We start from the raw sequence: 9,183 nt of genomic DNA, 5'->3' as shown, positions 1-9,183 counted from the left end.
TATATTGAGGTTTTTCCGGCAGAGTGAAGGGACAACCAGACATGAAAGCCATACTGCTAACATTGCTAACAAAATTAAGACAAATAAATTAAATGAAAGCGTCATCAGATGCCAAAGATCACCACAAAATGAGTAACATAAGATCTGTTATCATTAAGGAGTGTAAACTATATGAACTATATTCAGATTCAGAACTATATGAATCAAAGCAGTTTTGAGTTAAGACAAAATATATATTTGCAGCAAAATAGCCTGTAGTGTTGACGCAGATAGCAATCTACCAATGTCAGAATAAATTGCTATTAAGCCTCTGAGAAAACTCAAAAATGTAATCCTTCTAAGTGATATTTTGAATAGGAGCATGTGCATATCAATATAGCAGCAGCCAGATGTTGAGTTCCATACAAACAGTCCCTTTAATACACATTTTGTACTCAAACGAACCTTGGTATGTGTGTAGGGATCCCATCTACACTATCACCTAAATGGAATTACCAGTAGGCCTACATTTAGTCTCTCAGAGGCTTAAGCCTGAGTTATGGTCCTGCGTCAAATCGACGCTGTGCACACGCCGTCACCGTGATGCCGTCGTGAACCCTTCGGACTTCTCCGTCACTCCATTTCGCTGCGGTGCAGTACCCCTCGTGACCGCTAATTTGCGATCTTTTCCTGAATGGTGTATCCGACTTTCACAGTGAATCAAAAAGATAAGGACAACTAGTGAGCAAAAAAAAAAAAAAAAATCACACATACGTGAAGAAAAGAGCGCTGAAAGTTCACGACTGCTTCAAACCGGAAACCGGTAATGCGTTGCTACCAAGCGAACCAATCACAGCCCTCCCGTCTGCATTTGGTCTGCGTCGCCTCGACACGTAGTTACAATTTTTGGGAGGTACGCGTCAGTGACGGCGTCAGTGACGGCGTGTGGTACGCGTCGACGCGTACCACACGCCATAGGCACGGCGTCGTTTTTGACGCAGAACCATAACTCAGCCTTTAGAATTGTAATTCATTCTGACGTTTGAATGTTGTCCTGTGGGCTAACAGTAATGGCCTCTTTGCCACAAATGTTTTCAATTCACTTATGTACTTAATTCACATCATGTGTTTCACAGCTGGCAATGCAACGGCGCAGTAAGTCACTTTTTAAACTAAACTTCTGTATAGTAGTTATCTAAAGATAAATGAACCAAGCTTAGGGCATTTTGTGTAACAAACAAGCAAACAAACAAAAAGCATACAGTACAGCACTTTGAGTGTGTGTGTGTGTGTGTGTGTGTGTGTGTGTGTGTGTGTGTGTGTGTGTGTGTGTGTGTGTGTGTGTGTGTGTGTGTGTGTGTGTGTGTGTGTGTGTGTGTGTGTGTGTGTGCGCGTTTCTCTGTTGGTTTGATTTGGATTCTCTTGAGATAAATTGCTAATTAAGACTGTGGAGGGCAATGAGTGGCATTCTGCAACCACTTACAGCACCTCTGTTTGTGTACCATCCAGCCAATCTATTCAGCAAAATACTTCCTTTCTTAAATAGGATCCAGCTATTCAAGTAAGTGCTGTGTGAAGGCATTTGTGCCCCTATTTAAAGCATTTATTGATTAGTGAGTTTCTGAAACTCTGTGAAAGTACCTCGCCAGCATTCTGGCCCAGCACACTCACCACCATCACCACTCCTCTGAAACCACACACTCTCATTGCCAAATGTACACACAAACATAAAGAGAAACCCTCAAACTGAGCAGCAAACTCTCGAGACTTTGCCAATTGCAGGACTCTTTACCTATAGGAGTGACGTTATTTGCTTTGTTTCTTTTAAACACACTTACCGTACTCATTAAATCTATGTGCAGTTGTTTTGAACTCCAACAAGGTTGCAGTTTACTTAAACTTTACAGTGCTCTAAGAAAGTCTTATCAAACTGGTGTGATAAATGTTTATATGTATGTCGTGATTAGCTACAGCCATATCCAAATCCAGTCTGTGGTCCTGGATTCCACAGTTTCACCAAAAATGTTATTAGTTTCAACTTTTTAATCACTTCATTAGCGTGATTAATGACATTAATTAATTGGTACAAAAGTGGATCAGTCAAGATTTTTGGGTAAACTTATGATGAGATAGTTTTTTCTATTTTCCAACCCTGAAGTCCCCCTTAAAAGTTTTTTTTTTTAGTGTCTTCAAATAAATTGTTTTCTTTCAGTTAAAGAGGCAGATATTTCCCTCAGAAGGGAAGGGAGATTACTGAAAATTTGTATCTTACGAAGTACTTTATGATGTTTATTTGGGAAAATGCTAAATAAAATAAATTAATGTACTTATTTAATAGTGACTTTATAATGACTGAGTGCAAAAAAGCAGTTTCCCTTTGGAGATCAATTAAGTATTAGTGGTATAATAAGAACTGGGCTGAAATCATGTGTGCTCTATTCCCCAGTGGCAAATCCTATGATGTTTCATCAGTAATGATGAAATGTGACTATTTGTATGTGGTCTGAATCCAAATTAAAAAAAAAAAAACAGTATGAGAGCTGATCGAGTGGCATTAATGTTTGTTCAGTGAATTAATGAATTAGGTAATAAATAACAGGGTAACAAATAACACAAAAGACCTCATATGGAGGATAACAATAAGGATCTCTGTTTTACCTTGATCTGACTCTTATCAACGGGCCCCAATGGGAGGGACCATAGGGGTCGGTAGTGCCCAAAGGCGGGGAACCTTGTGGTCCGATCCACGGCTGCAGAAGCTGTCTCTAAGAACATGGAATATCAACTCTCTGCTGGGGAAAGAGCCTGAATTGGTGTACAAGGTTGAGAAGTTCTGGCTGGATATAGTCAGAGTCACCTCGACACATAGCTCAGGCTCCAGAACCAATTTCCTCTAGAGGGGTTGAGTTCTGTGCCACTTTGGAGTTGCCCAAGGTGTGAGGTGTCATGCAGTGGTGGACTTCTTGTTGCCCCCAGGCTAGGTACCTGTACATTGGGTTTCACAGCAGTGAACGAGAGGGAGGCCTCCCTCCACCTTCGGGTAGGGGGACGGGTCCTGACTGTTGTTTGTGCTTATGCAACAAACAGCAGTTCAGATTACCCACCCTTTTTGGAGTCCTTGGATGGGATGCTGGAGAGTGCTCACGTGGGCAATGACAATGAGACCTGGAAGGGCGTGATTGGGAGGAACGGTCCCTCCGATCTGAACCCGAGCCGTGTTTTGTTATTGAACTTTTGTGCTCGTCACGGATTGGCCATTACAAACATCATGTTCAATCATAAGGATGTCCACATGTGCACTTGGCACCAGGACAACCTAAGTCGCAGGTCAATCAAAGTCGACTTTATTAGGCAAGGCAAGTTCATTTGTATCGCATAATTCAACAACAAGGTGATTCAAAGTGCTTTACAAAGACATCAACTCCTTATGACATATCCCATAGCAGAAAAAACTACCTTATTTTTTGTCCTATACGGCGCTATAGGACTTACATTTTCTCAAAAATCTTCAGTTCGCCTTATAATCCGGTGCAATTTATGTATGAATTATTTTTGTGCTTACTTAACTCGAACCAATTTTATGTGGTAAACAGCTCTCATAAATCTGGCAAAATGTTTTCGTGCAACTTTGGTGAGCGACAATTGATTGATTGTCGGACCATCCCCAGCTGACAGAGTGACGTTGTCCTTTAAAAGGAACCCTGGTTATTAAAACTTGTAGTCCCTAATTAACCACAATTGTTCTCTTATACTAAAATATGTTGTTAGAAACACATAAAATAATCTAATTGCTTTAAAAATCTACAATGTTTATCACATATTTTGACCTGCGGGAGGCGCCATGTTTTACTTGCGCAATGCATTCTGGGGGCGATGACGTACAACGGTGGCTCTGGGAAGATAAGCCGCGTTAGTTTAACTGGGACAGGTATCTAAAACATAGATGAGCAGCACTCTCCCGGACGTGGAGGCTGACGAGGGAGCCCATAAGACGTCTCGGTTCAGGCAAACTGGATCAAAGTTTTCGTGTGCTGTGATGCACGGGAGATCTGCAAAAATGATCAAAGTCGTGCGCATCTTACCAGTGCATTAGGCTACGGCGTCAACGGCGTAGCCTACGCCTACGCCGTGGCTCTAGAGCCTGCAGCGCACTGCCATCCGCTCTCCGCTCTCGCCGGGATGGAGACGCCGGTGGGCAGGATGCACGTTTGGGTGAGCATAGCCCACCCCTGCCGCCCCCCTAAAACCAGCCTCGGGGCTGGGTCCACCGTTTGATGACAGACCAGAGGCTGAGGGGACTGGCCCGGGAGTTTGACGAAACGGGAGGCGCAGACTTCGCGTCAAATAGGCAAGAACATCTTTATTTAATTTAATGACGCCAGATCTGGCTGGGGTTTTTATTGTAGCATCGGTTATCTGCTAATTGAAACGTGTGGTCTGTTAGTCTATCTGAGTTTTATGGTGTTTTTATAGTTCATGCTTTATGGTGCTGTACTTTTTTTGTTTTTTTTTTACTTTTTTGTAGGTGCGCCGTCACCTTAATGTTTAGCTGTGTTTTGATCTGTGTTTCTGGTGCGCCGTCACCTGTTTAGCTGTGTATTCATCTGTTTCTGGGTGTCAAAACAGTGGACGGGGGCTAGCAGGTGCCACCGTCTGATGTCCCTACCCAGAATGCATTGCGGTGTAAACAATAATGGCGACCTACGAGTTAAATTATATTTTCAAATTTTATAAAAACGAAGACATCAAAAAGGTTTTTTATATCACATTGTTATAATTGATACCAACATTTATCTTTTAAGACCTACATGTCTTAATAGCCAGGGTTCCCTTTAAAGTTTGTCCTTAGTTGAATATGGGTTGCAATATCAGACAATGTAGGATAACTACTGTAATTATGTAGTGCTGGCAAGCAACCACTATCCAACATCTAGTCAATGTTACCCCTACTAAATACAAGTCAATGTTAGGTTTTTAGCATAAACCCAATTTTGAAATCTATATCATAATCCAATTATAATCAAATGTTGGAAAGCTTAAAAGGAACATTGCAGCTGTCAACTGATCACCACCTGGTAGTGAGATGGCTCTGGTGGTGGGGGAGGATGTCAGTAAGACCATGTAGGCCCAAATGTATTGTTAGGGTCTAGTGGGAACATCTGGCAGTCTCCTGTCAGAGATCTTCAATTCCCATCCCCGGCAGAGCTTCAACCACGTCCCGGGGGAAGCGGGAGACATTGAGTCTGAGTGGGCCATTTTCCTCGCCTCCATTACAGAGGCAGCTGGCTGGAGCTGTGGCTGCAATGTTGTCGGTGCCTGTCATGGCAGTAATCCCCAATTGTGCTAGTGGTCACCAGTGGTTAGGGATGCCATCAAGCTGAAGAAATAGCCCTACAGAATGCAGCTTCGGTGGTGGCTGAGGCAAAAACCTGGGCGTGGGGAGAGTTTGGAGATGACATGGAGAACTACTTCTGCACAGCTTCAAACAGATTTTGGTCCACCGTCTTGTGGCTCAGGTAGGGAAATAGTGCATCACCAATAGTGTGTATAGTGCTAATGGTGCGCAACTGACGTTGACTAGGGACCTTGTGAATCAGTGGAGGGAATACTTTGTAGGCCTACTCAATCTCACTGACACACCTTCCTATGAGGGAGCAGAGCCTTCCAACTATGAAGTGAGCTCGCCTATCTCTGGAGCTGAGGTCACCAAGGTTGTTGAGAAGCTCCTGGGTGGCAAGGCACCAAGGGTGGGTGAGATCTGGCCTGAGTTCCTTAAAGCTCAGGATGTTGTGGGGCTGTCTTGGCTGACATGCCTGTGCAACATTGCACGGACATCTGGGACAGTGCCTCTGGATTGGCAAACCAAAACAGGTGATAGACCAGATGAATTGGATGGATGGTTCTAATTTGAGTTCATATTTGGATTGCTGAGACCTGGTGTACATTTGGAGATGACATATTAGCAACTTCCTCCTTCATCGGGACTCATCATGATTTAGAATTGACTTTGGAGACATGGAGCATGAATGGGGCAATATTTTTACACATACAATACATTAACAGCTCTGCAGCAACTTCTGGGTTTTAGAGATGCTGTGAAAATGACGGAATGTACTGTTGATCACTGTATTCCTTTTATGCAAAAAGCAACAGAATTGGTAGTATTAACACATAATGAAATGATGGCCTATATAAATATATTAGAATCTCACAAAGCAAAACTTTTGAAATTTGAAGACAGCAAAGAAAAACATGAAAGAAAACCTTTGAACAGTGGCTAAACAAGGATGACAAAAGAGTAAGAGCAAGCAAAAGAGGGAGACTGAGGACAACTAAAATGATAAGTATACCAAAGGTAAGAAAAAAACATGTTTTCTCTCAGGCCTGCTGACTGTGATAGTGTCTTAAGTGTTTCATGAACTTCCTCTGGAGGGAGCAAATATGTGGCCTCAGACATCCATCACCTTTTGGATGAAATGCCACAGGAAGACAGTCTGCTGACACCACAACAGCGCAATAGGGAGGATGATAATGCTTGGATATTGTTCACTCATTCCAGAAAAATGTCCTTGCAATTTAATTTCCTCATCCCTTTTGCTGCGTAAATCTGATCTTATCTGAAAGAATGTACAGTAGAAAGGAGAATAGTAGGGAGGGAACTACTGACACTTTTTCAAACAATCACAGAATGATGCATCCAATCAACCAAAGAGAATCCAGCAGGATATTTAGGGTTTCACCTTTTAGGTCAGGTTGCGAAGTCAGTGAGGATTGTTATCGGGCAGAACATCCACATGCATGGCAAAACCCACACACATAAAATACACACATTTAAGCTATGTGAAGTAGTCTCTCCTTCTGTAAACAGAAAAAGCGGAGGGAAGACAAGACACAGAGAGGAAATCCTCTGCTTAAATGCCAAGCCGTGAGTGCCATTCTTTCCCTGCAGTTCTTATTTCCTCTTTTGTGCACCTCTCATGGCTCTGATTCTGCGCTTTCATATCTCCTTCAGTGCCTCCAGTGTGTTTCCGCATGTGAGCGTGACTGTGTGGGTGTGCACATGCCAGTTTGTGGCCCACATTCATAATACTGGTTGCATGTTAAGAAAGATGACACAGAGTCCTTTTGTTTTTGTGCCAGAAGAATTTTTCTATCGAGGGAAAAGAATAAAAGCAGGATGCATGTTTTTGTTAAAAGGTTGCGATGGCTGGAGCTGAAATGGAAAAACCCAAGAGAAGGTGAAAGCGAAAGCAAAGACGCATCACCAATATCTGTGAGCAAGCTACTCAACCAAATCTTATTGCTACCTGTTCAGTGAACACATCGTAAGGTTAGATGAAATCCATCCATCATCTATACCCACTTATTCCTATTCAGGGTCACGGGAATCTGCTGGGGCTTGTCCCAGCTCTCTTCACGCAAAAGGCAAGAGTAGGGGTCAGTCCATCAAATAACCGCACACATTCACTCCTAAAGAAACTGGAGAAAAACCTAATGCAAACACTGGGAGAACATGCAATCTCCACACATAAAGACCCCTACCGCGAGTCAAACCAGAAAAGAGGCTACAGTGCTTAAGCCACCATGTTGCCCTAAATAAAATCATGAAAGTCTTCGGTACTTCTTATATTGTAGAGCACCAAGCTATTTGCCCATGCATTTCTGAACACCTATTTCAAATATGGTGATTGGCACAGAAGTCCGAAAACAAAACACCAGTGGGGTCCAGTTTGGGCAGGTTGACCAGCAAAGCCCATCAGAATCCCCATCCCCCCACTTTCAAGAAACCCACCCAGCTGAATATCTCTATGGTCAGATCTTGTAAATTCATGCATTATAATCAGCAAGGGAAGCAGGGAACCAGCCCACCCATTTTATTTTACTTTATCTTGGAACAACATCTAACTAAACAAGTATGGGGGGGTTAAAGATTGATCCCAACCCTGCATTCCAGGTTTTGTATCTTTGCACATATAAGATGCAAAATTAAATGCATCATATATGCATTGTGTAGCAAATAAGAGGGCAGACATTTGCACACAAAATGTACTTTTTGTGAAACCTGCTTTATTTGAACAAATTTAACCACTTTCAGATTTCTAAGGGTTGAATACAATAGTTATTTGTTGATCTGGACATGTCTCTTTTCTGCTGCTAAAGGAAAGAGGCAGTTGTATAAAAGAGCAAAGATGCTGAGTTGAGAAATTTTGCAGGACTGAAAAGTGACAGAGAAAGAAGTGCATAGAGTGAGCGATGACTTTTGAAGAGACTAAATCCTCCCAATATCACCAACTCGCTACTTTATAAGCTGAAGATATTGAAAGTGTGTGTGTGTGTGTGTGTGTGTGTAAATATAAACAGTGGCCTCTTGCTGACAGAGCACTTCTTTAGGAACTTGGCATTTTTGTACGTGTGGGTGTGCAGGTATCAGTGTGTGTACCTGTACTTTTATATCTCATCTCATGGGGACATACATCTGTTTGTAGTCACATTATAGGACTAAATCTTTTTGAAGAAAAAAAAACATCTCTTTAAAGTAAATTATTAAATTAGTGGGAAAGGTCTTTGTTTGGGTTTATGTTTATATTTGAATCAGAAGTAAGCTTTGTCATGTGAATGTTATGCAAGTCAGAGTAAAGTCCTCTGAAAGATTGAAAATACAGCTGTGTTTGCATGTGTTTTGGCCTCTGCTCCCAGCAGATATGCTTCCTTACAAAGAGAGCCTCTAGAAATATTCAAAACACCTTATGTTGTGTGTACATGTTTGTGTGTTTGTAAAAGGAAAAGCACATTAGCCGCAGAAAGTTTTATTTTCACTTTCATTTGACTTTCGTTGAACAAGGAAAAATAAAACTACTGAGATATAAAAATCAATTTTATGAGTTTTTCCTGGCTAAGTCTGGCAGGAGCTTGATCAGCATGTTTTACATTGTAGCCTGCACATTTTCAATATACAGCAACATGAATACAATATGTTCACATCAGAAGGATAAACACATACAACAACAAACATGCATAAAACTAAAGGACAAAACTCACAGATCAAACAGAGGTGGCCTTTTTCTTATCAACAATTTTATATGCAGCAAGAATAGTTTTTGAGAATTAATAGTATACGGCACACACCTACAGATAGAAGCAATAAGTCTCTTTTAGGTCAAAAAGAAAACTTGGGAAACTTGGAAAAAATAAATAAAACTCTGG

Source organism: Cololabis saira, chromosome 1 (genome assembly GCF_033807715.1).
Source record: "Cololabis saira isolate AMF1-May2022 chromosome 1, fColSai1.1, whole genome shotgun sequence".
In the NCBI taxonomy this organism is placed as follows: Eukaryota; Metazoa; Chordata; class Actinopteri; order Beloniformes; family Belonidae; genus Cololabis; species Cololabis saira.
The sequence above is the reverse complement of the archived record's forward strand: the minus strand, read 5'-3'. Positions refer to the sequence as shown.